This window comes from Varroa destructor, unplaced genomic scaffold (genome assembly GCF_002443255.2).
Source record: "Varroa destructor unplaced genomic scaffold, Vdes_3.0 BEIS01000007.1, whole genome shotgun sequence".
NCBI lineage: Eukaryota > Metazoa > Arthropoda > Arachnida > Mesostigmata > Varroidae > Varroa > Varroa destructor.
The window spans coordinates 12132317-12145961 of NW_019211460.1; the positions used below are offsets into that span (position 1 = coordinate 12132317).

Genomic DNA, 13645 nt, shown 5'->3' on the forward strand with positions numbered 1-13645 from the left:
TTCATTCGCGAGCTATGAGAGAAGATAACCGCGAAAGAAAGAAAGAATAATTGAAACGGCACTGATCATCAACGTTACCACCTCATGGTCAGCTCGAAGTTACCATAGTCGACCCCAACATGGTCACGCGGAGAAACACTGATTAAAGGGCAATCTGCGCCCAAGAACTCGATCCTGGAATTACGCTTGTCGTAACAATGTCATATGTACCCTAGCAGGTTCACGTTTTTGGTACAATTAGACCTGAATGAAATTAATTTCTGTTGCGATTATTCATTGTAGTTGCTGATTTGTCAATCCCTGAAGACTTGCGACATGAAGATATTTGACAGTGAAACTCTTCAAATCTTATGATAATCATAGTTATGTAATGAATGAACGTTATTGAGGTTGAAGGTAACATAATGTTATATGTATTGTGCTTCAATCAACCAGCGTAGAAGCAGTGATTCATTTAAATTTGCTGAGCACTCGATGTGGCTATCGTTTTGTGCTTCTTTCACATGCAGGTGGCACAGCGAAAATTCAGTGAAAAATTTCATGTTGCTATCATATATTATGTCTACATCCTTCCAGAGAGATCTAGGTCTGACAGCGTTGCATGTTTTCCCGATAATTTTTTCCATGGCTGCTTGTTTGGTGGCAGGCCCCCGGTACTGGTAAGTAGCATCGTTCAGACAACCCGTCGATGTACAGTTTACGTTTTGGGCCCGATGGGTGTTTTGTGTGAAATACGGTGCGTTTGCAGCTTTTTAGAATTACGAGTTCAAAGTTCAAATAAAACCAGCCCGTTGCCTGCAGCTTAGCCTTAGAAAGCAGTCGAAATTCTTCTTATTCTACTGCTTATCGTTACGAGCCCTACGGCCGTAGGAAACTTTCTGTATTGACACATATTCATGCGTGTTAAACATTACGAAAAAATTAAGCGTTGAACTAGATTTGTGCGCTGTGATGGTACTGACTGATCTATGTACCCTTTTTTCCCCTGTCATTATAATAACGTGGTTAGTTGGTAGTAAGCAAAAATTGGGGCAGCTCCTGCCAAAGAGACCGGACTGATCTGGATATAATAACTCAATGATCAGTATAGATCTGCGTCTTGCTACTCAATGGTAAGGTCGACATCTATCAAAGTTCAGTCTTGATTGATGCCTGATACATCGGTGTCGAGAGCTAGAGTAAGCGTTACTAAAGAATTAAACTTGGCATTCCACCAGCTGGACGTCAAAAAAGAAGGTAAGGTGACGCTTCGCGATTTTCTAGAGCTTAGAAACGAGTCATAGGCAGATATGGGCGTAAATGTATTCATTCAGTCGCTGATTTCAAAGCAGATGTTTCAAGATAGTTTGCATTCGGTAGGGGGATCAAGTTTGTCTACTAACGTAGGCCCGAGTTAATAGCGACGTGAGATGCGAAGAGGCGTCAGAGACAGTCGAAGTTCTTCAAAAAGGATTATCATTAGAACGGATTCTATTTGGTAGTTTACGCTGCAAAAGTGTTGCTGGATGCTAAAAAATAGATATAGGAGACCCTTGTCTCTACATTCGTGTTACTTACCCAATATATGGCATAAATTGCAGGAAATGTAACACAATTATCTAATATTGAAACGTCGGTATGGATGAGAACGAGAGATTAGCACTACCGTACACTTTATATACACATTTTAATTATAGTGCCTTATTTTCCGTGTTAACAAAAGGATAATTAGAGCAAAGCTCTTGCTTTGATGTAGCTAGAACAAATATAGTCTACGTTCGAATTTGAACCGCAGATAGAAAGCTTGACAACGATGCTAGAACAAATGTGTGGGGCAATGAAGCATCCGCTACTGCATATTTGCTTGGAAAATTATTCCTCTTCTTTTTCAGCCGTTAGCTTATCGAAATCATCTTATCGAAAGTTAGACTATGTCTTTCTACAGAAAAGTGCGAAGCAGTCTTTATATAGATATACTCTATAACAGAGCCGTAATGGTAACCCATCAATCGTGGCTAGCCTTTAAATTGATCTACAGCTGTCCTAGCTAGATCGGTGCACCCAGCTATTCAACTGCGTTTATATCCAACAACTTTCGACACCGCGTCCTATAGTTTCGGTATCCTATTTTCCGCTATATTAATAGGCGACTCGGATACGCTACACAAATCATGTGTTCGATATAGAAGTGACAGCCATCTTGTCCTTTGTGGCCGCCCTCTTTTGGCTTCGTTACCTATGATGATAGCCATGATCATGATTGAGAACACGGTTATTATTCAGCTGCTATATTTGACAGGCGGTGATCTGCTCTGTCTTTAGATTTTTTGTTTGGAGGCGTGCTCTTGTTAAAGGCAGCAGGACAGCACATCCTATTAGCGCGGTCCCATCAATTCGTACAGACACATAGCTATGGCGTGTAGATATATACGTGTCTTATAGCTTGGCCCCCGTTTTCAAAGCAACAAACGTTAACAGACTGAAAGGTTCTTATGTAGCTCTTCGATTTCGAGCATTTACTCCGATAGTATACCGATTCTGTGCCCATTTTGAGGACGCCTCTCCTGCGTCATCTCGTCACACGTGTCGAATCTCATCGAAAGAAGAACAGTACGCATTTGACTGTGGAACGGTGTATCCAGCGTCGTTCGTCTGGCTGTCTCGAGCTAGTGGGTCTAAGACATGTTTCCAGAGAACGCTGCTAGCAACAGCCAACGATACCGCTACAGTCGACAGAAGCTGACCTGGTGTTTTCCCTAGGTCAGTAGATAGCTGGAAGCCTATCAGTGTGTAAGTAATCTCCGGGAAGGCTGCATTTCTAGAAAGTGCCTACGCCTGGTCGGACCTGTCTGCCTATATATGCTATCTGTCATGAATATATTGGCTCGTAACAGAGTCAATGCTAAGTAAGGAAGGTAAATATTTAAAAAATAAAAATTCGACTTGTGATAATATCATATGTGTCACATCCGGCTCCCGCCAACATGATAAATACTATTGTTGTTTTTGCGGCTGCGACAACTGTGACTTGTGACTTTGCCACAAATGCTTGCGAACAAGTTATTTTTACCTGGAAGTAGTCTCATCTACAAAACCGATGTCCTCATCATTTCAGATGCATCGACTGATGGCGGAAACAGATCGCTACTTCCAAGAAAATGCTCCTACTAGAGCGAAACAAGATCACTGCCTTGACTATAGTAAATCAATGAAGTGCAGCTAAAGTCACGCCGCCAAAAATATCCATAGAGTGTAAACAGCGAGCTGGAAAAAGGCGCCATTACCAAGCGTTGAGCTCTGATCGAAACACTCGAAAAGGTCGATGAAATCTGGTTACTGATGAGGGGAGGTCTCTGACAGGGAAGCTTCTTCACAGAAATTTTCCAGTTGATCTTCTCGTGTAGATGAAATAACAGTTAGTTATCCATATTATCTTTATAGAATACTTTGAAGTGTACCAATGGAATGGACGTAGTACGTGGACTATGGACCTCTAGCAGTCTTATTAATTCGTTATCTAAGGCGATCTAAATAGAACATTTTAAACTACATGAGCATCGGGATTAGAAAGTGCTCCCTAAGATCCTTAAAGGTTTTAATACACTTATTTATTGTATCCAATTGCTAAAGGCTGATGATCGGCTATACATAGTCTTTAGCATGAGTAACATACCAGGATTTCAGGACACCAATGAACTCATCAAGTTCTCACGCTCGATAACTACTCTTCCTAACTATTAGCAAGAGCAGCTATAGAATAACTGGGTATACAATCGTCTACGCAAACGGGCAGGTAAGGATCTAATCCTTATTTGGACTGCTAGCGAGTATTGCATAATAACCTAAACTAGTTTTAACCAGTTAGCTATATTACGTGGGAAATTTTTTTGTGAGGGACATTTTTCTTCGAATAGCCGTAAAAGCAAAACGAGCTGCACGGACAGTCACAAAACGTTCCTGTCAATCAGTCAATCAATCAGTCGACAACAAGATTATAATTTTTTCTCCTTATCGGCTGGAAACTTTTGAAAATATAGGTCACACGTTTCTATACGTGTCTCTCCGACGTGTCGTCGTGTCAACGTTTTTCCCGTTATGCATTTTTTATCTTAACACCGCGGCCGCCATTGCTCCGAACGGTTGCTGGCAGTCCAGGACCGAAAAACGACACAAGTCACGACAGATTCACAGATTCATGCAGAGACGAGCAGATGACAGCGACGCATTAAAGTTCGCATTAGCATTTGCAAATTGTGCAAGTCCCGGATGTCGACGGTAACGGTAATGACGACTTAAAAACACCATCATCTGTTTCAAAATGGTCCCTCTACCAGCCACAGCAGCGGCAAGCAGCCTCGACGTTTTTGTACATCGACTTTTTACTTAGTTTTCATAATGCAGCAGCCTTGCCGGTAATACGCAACGTTAAGAGATACATGCATCCGAAAGCCTTTTTGGTAAGTTCACTTAGCTTTTGCATATAATTTCCCGGAAATAACTTTCTTTACTTACACAGCTTTTGTACGTAGCATGTACTGCTAATAGGACTTCAGCAAGCGACCCCTGTATTCTGTCGATCTTTCTTTGGCAATATATATATATATATATAGTCAAAGATCGCGTATGCAAAAAGGCGTGTGCCTGATAGGCAAAGGTTATTTGTATTGCGTTGGTGTGACCATTTTAGAGGTGGGTAAAAAAAACATAAAGCTGCCAATTTGCAATACGATAGAGCGACCGCACGTAAATTAGTTAACTAATATATTTCTCTGTCTGCGCTTTCTGAATTTTGTTATGTTGACTGTTTGTATTGGGAACACAAATACGTTGGGGAATAATTTCATAAACAGATAGGAATTATTCTAGTTTTCTTCACTTTCTCTTCCTCTGATTCATGTTATATTGAAATCTGTGTATCCGGTTGCCGTTCTTATTGAAACGCATTCTCAGGGGTAGAACAGGACATTGTACCTGACAATAAATAAAATATGCCGTTTCCCTCTCTATTATTCAAAAAGTACCGCTTCTCATTCGAGAAGAAGATCGTGAAGGTTATCCCGAATCTCTTTTCACCTGCGGAAAAGCCTTTTCTTTCACCGCTCTTAACAGGACTCCGACTCATTGCGCGCTGATTTAGGCCGATTGACTGCGCAATTGGCCTCAATAATTTGGCCTCGTCACACAGCTACAGATGGTAAGGGCGCGCACGAGGAGCGCCATTGACTCCATCGCATTGCTTTGTGTTTGTAGATGATAGCGCTTCGAAGAAGTCGACTGCGCAGTAGTGGATAGAAAGGCAAGCGAGTCACGAGGTACAATGCCGCGTTTGCTGTGCTCTACCCGTTTCGACTTTGATACCGTCGACGTCATCGTCAGCGCTACGACCCACTGCAAGAACGCATTCGACGCTAGCTGAACAGAATGAAGTCACATTGCCGCCGTTGGACAAGTGGCACCAAGAAACTGCCTGAGTGAACTCACATCTTTCTGACCGGAAACTCATCGTGTGGCCATTGTAGGCAGTACACCGGAAGAGGGGTTTAGGGTATTGGTTGGCCAGTCTCGTAGGCACAAGCTACTACTGAAGGGTTACCACTACTTCGGAGGCTTCTACTTACCACTGTCATTTCATGTCCAGCCGTTCCTTGACACGTTATGTGACTCTATCGAAAACATCGACCCAATGTCTAGAACAGATGTGTTAAATTCGCTTGGTTTTTTAGCGTCAGACATGGTTTGGAATCTAGCAGCCTGTACTTGTATGATCATTGCACGCTGCGGTCCAGCAGTACTGAAAGAGCAGCGTAAAAACTTTTTATTTTCAATACTTGCCCACTGTTATTTAACCTTCCAACAGGAAGTTACTGTTCTTGGGTACTTCAGTGTTGTCCCGGCATAACGACTATCTATGTTCTTCTTTCCAAAGCGCTGCCATGGCGATGCGAGGGGTTTCATTTCTATTCAAACCAACACCCATTTCTTAATTATTTTTTTAAGATATATTTTTTTTTTACGAAGAATGTATTTATATCGAGATACGCTCCATGTACGGTACATGTACAACAGTTGTACATCGTTCACGTGTTGTGTCTACGATCTGGTGTGATGGTGGTACATTTAGTACCACATCGTTCATCATTGCTCTCGGCGGACTGCAAGTCAGTCAGGAATGCACTCGCCTATAAAAACGACTCCATATGCACCATATACAGATCTATATGTAGTAAATATGATGCACTATTTTTGAAAAAGAGAAACTATTTTTCACAGAGCTTATTGATGTCGAGCGCTATTCCAATTGAACGACACTTTCTATGGTGTCAAGGAAACAATAGGTGTGGATTGTTGCTGGTAGATGATTAAATGAAAAGGCCAAACATTTTTTGTGTGATTATTGCTATCGGCTAGGAAAAATACTTTTTACTTTAAAACGCTTTGATTCTAGTGTTCTATTTTTATAATTCATGAAATTATAGCATAATCAAAATAATTTATTGACCGTTATACTGTACAGATGTCTACATATATATATATTTGGCTACGCATATATATATATATATTTGGTGCGATGGCCTGGACGGTTAAACCTCTGACTCAAAAAAATGCTACAGATCGCTGGTTCAAGCCCGATTAGCGCCATATAAATGTACGAAAAGTGTGATTAAATAAAAAAAAAAACAGAATTTTTCCATACTCAATACGCTCTTCGCGTCTAAGTCACTAATCAGGCCTATGTTTGTAAGCCTAATAAAACTTATTCAATGTGGTCGTTGCCACAATCTCTAAAAATTCGAATTTAATTGACCTCGCCGTAAAAGTAACAAAAATTATCGAAGCTGTCTACAAGGCACAATTAAATGCATTATGAATAGGTTTGTATAAGGTAAATTGTATATAACAAACTTGCAATAAATAGTATTGGAAGTACCATTCTGATGCCTTTTCTGTATCTCCCACAACCTCGAGTGAGAAGTAACTCAATTGAATGATTCACAATGTTGTCTTTTTGTTTTTAACTGGGACTAACGGCAGTCGTAAACACGTTTAACCATGACAGGAAAAAAAAATTGAGAAAAATACCCTGATCCTCTATGAAGCACGAGGTTCATATTAATATCACTCTAATATGATATGATTGGTCTCGGAGGTTTATTTTTTTTTTTTTTTTTTTTTTTTTTAGGTCAATAAAAAAGAAATGCATCGTAGTGAATCGGTACCGCATTCTAATTGTTAAGGGGTCACACAATAGATTTAAGACTTGGAACAACTATTACCGTTTTCGTGTGGTTTATTACAACTATTACCGGTTTCGCTTGGTTGAATTTATTGAAGATCGATCTTTGCTGAAGACATAAAATTAGAACTGACATAAGATTGCGGAACTGCTTAACATGACGCCCGCGACGATTTTTAATTATCAACTGGGTTTCGCTCAGCCTCAAAAGGCTTTCATATCATAAACCTGCACGTTTCTAACTAGAATTTTATCTGAGTTGCCTACCCTCCCTCACCCCCCGCCCCAAACGGGGTATCCGACGGCATCGACTTTTCCGTTCAGATGTGCGATCTGTATTGGTTAAAAGCAAATCTTACTGGACAGTATGCGGAGAATCGGATTAACTTAGCAGATTGCCCAGTTGTTTGGGTTAGATACAAGTAAATTCAAATAAGATAGGCCATCTTGGAATGGCGATCACTTCCAAAGCGTTCTGCTCATGGACGGAAAGGTAATGGCTCTCTTGTCTGTGTCACAGTACTTCCGACACGTATATCGCATATGGATTATTTAGTTAGAAGAAATGGGTTGCTTCATCGTATTTGAATTAGTTCGATACTCCAGCAGTCGAAATTACGCAAACAAAATTAAAAAAAAAAAACAAATCGCACACTTTGTATTGTGACCGCTATCTCCTAATAGGACTCTTTTTATTTAATCACCGCCGCGTCATATGTATGACAAATATCTCGTATCTATACAGTTAAGAGGATCGTCGGCGAAATGGGAGCCAATTGCCGTCGTCTCGGTGACGATCATTCAATAACATCAGAATCAATCAAGCTAAACTTCGCGAGCTATCCATCTATCTCTCGCTTGCTGAGTTCAAGACTAAGCTTACAATCATGAGCTCAGTCAGTTGTTGACTCAAACTTATGTTTGTCACTATTGGCTAGTTATGCTGGCCATGTATATGTATAGGATTTACGGAATCAAAGTAACTGCTAACAAACAAGGCACTGAATGTTTTTTGGTGTTCGTATTTTAAGGCGCAGACAATTCCGGGACGCCTCAGAGGAACAAATAGGGGCTACCTGGGCAGTAGTTTAACGTGCGCTAAAGAGGCCCCGCCCCCTGCCCCTTTTTTATGAATCTCCTGTTTGACTCCCCAAACCTGGTAGCTTTGAAGCTGCTAAGAGGCGCTAAGACGACAAACGAGGCATGTCACAGCGTGACATAATCTGATCGAATGAAGGAAAGCGCTGGTGTCGTGACACAGTTGTGCTTTATCACGCGATCGATGGCACCCGCGAAAAGATCTCCGAAGTCGAAGTCAATGGATGGACCTCTCACTGTGTCGACTCACACGTCATAAAAAATGGCGCTTAAGTTGAGCGGCAAGTGAACATGGCTCAATGAGAGCGACATTTAAATGTGTAATTTTTTCGTCCGCTATCAGGGAGATCGTTATGAGGTAATGAAATTTCGTTGAAAAAACAAAAGTACAAAATCATGCCTAACCTGACTTCTTTCATATATTCAAAAAAAAATCCAGTCACTTGAGCTTGACATAAATAATAACAGTGATGCTAGGTATCTGCTCGGCAATTCCTAGTCGAATACGATACGTGTTACCAAATTCATGGAAAAAATGTTCTAATTTTTCAGCTTAGAATACATTCCAAGGTTTTGCTATTTAGCAGTAGATTACTTGTGAAATATACCTAATTTGAGGCCAAATCTCTTGCTTCTCTGTAAAGTTTTTTTTTGATCGTAAATAACGTTCCTTTTTGGTAATCGCTTTATGTGCGAGTAGCCCTTGTTGTATAATCACATTTAGAATTTTATCTAAATCGAAGTGCTACAGACGATACAGTTGTTAACCCGGCAAGCTTCATTTGCAAGCTTCAGCGATGCCTGAGCAAAACGCTACCGGCAGATAGCGTATGTCAATATTGAATTTCCTTTACTATCTGTAAAATCAAATTTCAGAGAGGGCTCATAAAACCACATCTGAGTAACGCTATGTCCATTTAGCTTTCCCTAACTTAGCCCCTATGTCAATGCCACAGGTGGGCCGCAATAAGGCTAGCGACCGACATCTGTCTCATGAGATCCCTGTTGCGAGCTCAGTCTCTAGCGATATTATATCGCTGTTTGTTTCATTCTTAAGGCAAATGTAAGGGGGCGGGGGTGGCTTGTTCCACATGAACGCCCTTCCGCCCCACGCCCCGCTGCTCCGCCCCCTGGCAATCGTGCTTCATCTTTTCCTCCCTTTGGATTCCAATATCCACAACCTGCATAAAGGCACAGGTCAGAGCTACGGCATCACCCTTAGATGTTGCTCGCACTGCAGGCCCCTTACTCACTTTACCAATACGCACACACACACGCGTCCCTTACCTTCCCTCATAGGAGAATAGTTGGAGGGGGCAACATTCTCCCTTCTGAAGACAACGGCTCCTTGCACTCATTTGATTTACCCAACTTGTGCTCGCTGTAGCCACTTCTCTATGCTAGAAGTCCACTTTCACTGTGCACTCTACCTGCTTCTAGCGAAGCCCCAACCCACATCACGCGCTGCTGGCTAGCGCCACAGTCTCAGTCCTTTACCGATTGACTGATTCTCTGCAAGATTCTTTTTCTTCGCTGGCGTTCGCCCCACTGTTGCACAGGATGTCCCCACTTCTCACCATTCGGCGACAAGGATATATGCTACAATATACGACGAATACTAGTCGAGCGCCAAGCATCGCATCTAGGGAGATGACTCACGCACCACCTGACTTTGTGCTTCCCTACACCTAGTCGTTGTTCTTCTTAAGGCTTTTCGTAGCACATATACTATACCTCGTTGGTGCTTCGTATCTCAAACACATTTTAGCCCCCGTTTCCGGCCCCACCTCCCGTAACCTCAACAAGGACTTCAGCTTGTATTTAGTGGAAATACAGCAGCCTAGTGGATCTAGGGGCCAAACTAATGCTTAGTTCAAACCTAAAGCTGTTGAGTCGTTGCCTAAACTACGCTCGAGTCTGTTGCGCTCTACGATAGATTCTCTGCTCAGCTCAGCTTTGCTCCGGCGTCCTTGTGCGCCCTTCTAGTGTACTCCCTAGGCAAAGTTACTATGGTGGTCGCCCCCACTCGTTTGGCACGCGACCCTTAATCTTCGAGTTTCCTCTGAAGCGGTGCCAACTGTTCGACCACTGCGGCATCCTCCTACGGCATTTTATGGTCGTCGACAATCCTCCATCGCTCCTGGTCGTATCCCTTGAAGATGGTACGACTCTCCTTAGCCCTCACAGCCAACGGTTAAAAGATACTGTAACGTTTGTGAGCTATGCACGCTGACCTAGGTTGTGGCTCATTACTTCAGACAGTAGCTTCACTCATACTAGATATAGCATGTTCAAGCGAACCATCCCAAGCCAGACCTAGGCGGGCAATGCAATCTGTAATAGTCATATAGATAAACGTCACACTTATACTGTATTTTGAAGCACAGGAAAACTCCAAACAGGATTGAAATATAGAATAAGCCTATCTTTTGTCTAGACCAGTAAGCTTACAAAATAGCTTGCTAGATGTGACGGGGTAATGAAGATTTCATAGGTTTGCCCAAGACGTGAAAATAAAGATCAAATAATGTCCAGAATGCCGTGTTACTGTTTGCATTGCCTTGAAGTAGAGAAAAAGTCAGGAAACACAGATTCAGCGCATTGCAACGCTTTGAGTTAGGACGTACCATTGTACTCGAATTGCTTCGTAGTTAAGATACAAAAAGCGCGCGCGTATCCGATCCAGATAGCGATCTGTCTCGGCAACTTCAAGCAAAACCGCGGCATTATTAATCCCAGCGTGTGTCCTTAATCTATGAAGGTTTGCGGGCCGACTTGTAATAGTTAAACTTATTGGACTGATCAACACTTGGAGTAGCCGCAGTACAAGAGTCCAACGAGAAACCATTCTTGTCACTTGAAAGCCCATCGGTAATCTTAGCTATTCGTATATTAGTATACCTCTCCGTTGTGCTCGAGATTTATTTGCATCTTGCAGGTAGATGCAAGTCCAAATAAAAAAAAAAGGGTCTAATGGGTCTTTCTTCGAAAGTAAGTATGGATAACGGTAAGTTGTGACTCATCGAATGTCTAGCGCTATGGTAATCAACGAGGAGGATGTACCTTAACCCGCTGTTGAACATAAAAAGCTAGCTTAAATGTTTGACTTAACTAAGATTTGTTTGTTATACATTCTCAAATGCCTTATGAACGTTGAAGGTTATATAGATCCATTTTAACTTCAATACTACTCCAACTCTTCGTATTTTGTTAGCCATAGGAAGATAATAGGCTGCTACAAGCCAATTCGGCGGGCTGTGGAGTTCAACAGCTTTTGAACTACGCGTCGCTAGTAAATGAAATTGGTAAATAAATATTAATCTTCTAAAAACCTTTGAACGGAACCGGTTGCCTTTACTTTACGTGAAATGAACGCAGACGGAAAAACATTTTTTGATCTCGAAAACTGACGCTTGCTGGTCAAGCTTGTGTTGGTCAAAAATCACAACGCTGCGAAAATCCATCCACGATCATTAAAGTGGTTAGGTGATAGGACATCGGAGATTTTTTCATGCAAGTAACGCTTAGAGTTTAAGGGCTCTGTCGGCCAACAATGGTCTGTTACTTGTAATGTGTTACGGAATTATAGACCAAATACTAAACATGTAAAAACTAAGTGAACAATGAGTCCTCCCGTGAATTGACTTCAAGCTAGTTAGGAATGCGTGTGGTGTACTCCATGTGTGATTTCTGAAACTTGAATGAATAAAAAACCCATCTGGGAAATATTTCGCTATCAACGAGACCCGGTTCAACCTTTATCGCCAGCCGGAGAAGAAACAAACAAAAGAATGGTGTCGCCTTGGAAGAAATGGGTTCGGTGGTCGAATAGCTTTGGACGTCGAATAGCAATGGATCTCAAAGACATCTGGTACTATGAAATATTCGCAAAAAATTAAACAATAAATCCCGAGTCCTATCTCGAGTTCTTTAAGAAACTAAAGAACCGTTGACAGGGCAATCAAAAGCAAATCTAATTACTTGAATGACAACTTGAACTACTCCTAGATTGAGCAAGGAACTATCCAATGTTGACTTCAACCTGCTCATTTTCCCGATCCTGGACCGGGTGACTATGGGGTTCTCAAAAGGGCAACTGGCGAACAAGCGTATTCCTCTATTGATTTTCCTCGAGAAACCATAGATAGAGAAACTATATACGAGAACGCGAATAGTAGGTATACGACTGCCAAAGCGTTAAGACCGTTAGGACAACCCGTACAAAATCAGGGAAAGTACCGTTAAGACATATTAAAAATCATCTTTCTAGCCTAACTGCTTCAAAAGTTCGCTGGATTTGTTCGTAGCAAAAGTAATTTTAATAACTAACCAATAAAGCACAGTTTTCAGTTACCACTAGACAACCCTAGTAAGCTCGCCATTCTACGCAGTTATTTACGACTCCGTCAGTGTATATGCCCAACGGCTTTTAGGTTAACGACACAAGCTCCCGCCGGCAAAAACAGCCATCGTGTAGCTTGACCTTTCGGTTGAGCGATTCGATCCGCGCAAGATGGAGCCGCTGTCTCTCTTGAAAGGAAAAACAAAAGCCAAGTAACTGTTTGCGGTATCATAGTCAAAGATTCAATACAGGTTTGGAGAACTACTTGTAAATTGAACGGCGGATGACAGGATATCCGTATATTGAAGGTGCTGGACACAGTGGCGCTGGAATGAGTTTATGTGGACTATAATGCCATCTGTAACAATAAGCTGTATGGCTAAACTAGATAGAGCAAGGATACCTATATATATATATATATATATATATATTGTTATACGGAATATAAAGCCGTAGAGAAGAGGGAGTTCTGCAAATAAATTTCCACCCGGGGTATCTGGGGGGTATGTGCTTGAATGTAACACGGCTGTAAGTGATGCTGTCTTGTAAATTCAGGTCTGTAACAATGAAAGAGCTTAAATAGTCAAGAGAATATGGCACGTTTCAATTTTTAGCCGAATCATAACAAATTCGATTTAGATCTTTTTAAAAACAGTATCCTTTCGTATGTTTCTGCTGCGACAGTTCTGCCTTACGTGAACTCGTCGTTATCACAAAGACTGTCCTGCCTCGTTGCTTCTTTGTAATAACGTAGTTACTTTGCTAAAATACAATAGCTTTATACTCAAGATGTCTAAGTCTGGTTGTTGACACATAAAACACTACCAGCATGGCGAAGTATAGGAAAAACAAATCGAAACGTGCAACCGTCAGATGCTCGTCAGTGATATCTTTAGCTTGGCTCCTTTGGGCTTTGTATTCTCCCTCCTTATTTTATGGCTATATTTAAATACAACTGCAGGCGTCAGAAGACGAGAAAAGACGAAGAGCTA

The 13645-nt window shown here is 41.6% G+C and overlaps 1 long non-coding RNA gene across 1 annotated transcript; it reads left to right on the top strand.

The window, feature by feature from the left end:
* Positions 1-2774: 2774 nt before the first annotated feature.
* Positions 2775-6843, top strand: LOC147754331 (uncharacterized). Its single transcript, XR_015317031.1, has 3 exons — positions 2775-2894; positions 3095-4436; positions 5089-6843. It is a non-coding gene; the product is annotated as an uncharacterized LOC147754331 (long non-coding RNA).
* The last annotated feature ends 6802 nt before the right edge of the window (positions 6844-13645 follow it).